Here is a 1,941-nt window from a genome sequence, read left to right as displayed (position 1 = left end):
ATATATATATCATAACCAGGGTTAAAAATGAGCACCATCCAGCCAAGTGCTACTAAAATATGCAAATGGATGGTAGATTTTCTTCACTCACCAGCAAAAAATCCAATGGAAATATAATGAGTTGCTGGTCAAATTTGAACGTTTACTAGCCATTTGGCCGGTGAACGAAAAAGTTAATTTTGAACCCTGATCACAACATATATGATATAAAGGAACTATTTAAAGTCGAATGAGGGATGGGTGGGAAATATAACTAGTAATAACTAATAACTAATATAGCGTTGGCTTCATCCCACTCCTTTTCAGACAGTTTGAAACTATTATTTGTAACACTTCATATTTTATAGATATTGTTTGTTCTCTTCGGTGTGCTGCATTTTTATGTTTTATTGTATTTTTTATTTTTGATCAAAATAAAAATAAATTAATAAATAAAGAAAGAAAAATGTAGATTTCTTGAACTTTGGCAGCCTCATTAGGCTCTGATCTGTTACTAATGCAGCAAAAGGTGTTATGACAGGAAACAGATCTCTGACTTTTCTCAGCAACAAAACAATTAGGACATAAAAGGGTTCTGGGTGTTGCCCTGGGGCCTGTGTCCCCCTTTAAATGGCCCTGTTGTAATGGTCAGACGGCCTCTGAGTGACCGGGTGACAGGTGAGCTGCAATGTGGATCAGTATACAAGTCAAACCAGAGTATGTGTATTTTTCTAACAAATTGGGCACGCCTCTGTTTAAAATGTGTAAGACAGAGAGAGGATGATTTAAATGAATCAAGTTTATTCATAAAGCGCTTAATCGCAATGACATTCCCAAAGGGCTTTACAGGCTTATTTACTATTACAGCATAGTGTTTTGGGATTAAACATTACATGACATACTTTCTTTTTTTTTAAACAATGGAAGTTTGTTCAAAAATGTCTTTAACACTAGTGGAAACTGAACTCTCTGGTCAATAATGATATGCACAAAGTCAGATTTCCATTGATTACAATAGCCCATTAACAAACGCACAATACATAATCATTGACTAGTTTCAGTGCAGAAAAAGGCTGAAATTGCAGAATGTCACTCACAGCATACACAAACCTGTGTATCAACTCACCCGTATCTCAACTGTACAGCATAATATGGATGAAGATGCATACAAGCAGTAACAATCATGTGTGGGAAACATCTGAATATCTCACTGTGTAAGCTACACAAATATACAATAATGCTATACTCACACTTTTCTAATTTCCTGATCATTTCTTAGTAAAGTTTCCTAAAAAGAATTAGATTTGCCACTGTTTAAGAAAAATAGAGTCAACATTGTTTTGGGTGTGTTGACTCCTGATAGAACCGCTCCATTAAAACACATCAATATTCATTAATTATTGCAATCTTTATTCTTGAATTATGTTTGTTTGCCCGTAGACAAATTTGTGTCACTTGCAAAAAAGTTGGTAAAAGTACCAACTGAATACTAATTTTCCCCACAATAAGTACACAGTCCTTTCCAACATCCTCCCTATGAATGTGTTACATATCAGTTCCATTTTGGAAGTCATTAGAAACTATGGGAACAGTGAAATAAATGTGCCTATCCTTTGTATTTTGTTTGCATGAATCACACACTCAACTCATCCACATGCTGCATTCACGATTGCCTTTGTCAGACCAACATATTATTTTAGTTTTTTAACCTTTTGAACCTTTATTAAGCCCTTTTTGTCACTCACTCAAGGCCAGTTTGTGAGAAAAGATATCTTATTTTTACTTTATCAACATATGCAGTTTTATATCATATAACTCCAATTTTTCTCCAATCCTCAAAAGTTTGTTTTAAAATGTTCTCCCTTGTACTGGATATGGAACATATTTTCTTTTACCGTGGCAGTCCAGTCAGATGAATGAATGTGGAGCAGCTTATGGACACCCGAGCGCCTGCGTGTGTGT

Source organism: Etheostoma spectabile, chromosome 18 (assembly GCF_008692095.1).
Source record: "Etheostoma spectabile isolate EspeVRDwgs_2016 chromosome 18, UIUC_Espe_1.0, whole genome shotgun sequence".
Classification (NCBI taxonomy): Eukaryota; Metazoa; Chordata; class Actinopteri; order Perciformes; family Percidae; genus Etheostoma; species Etheostoma spectabile.
The sequence above is the reverse complement of the archived record's forward strand: the minus strand, read 5'-3'. Positions refer to the sequence as shown.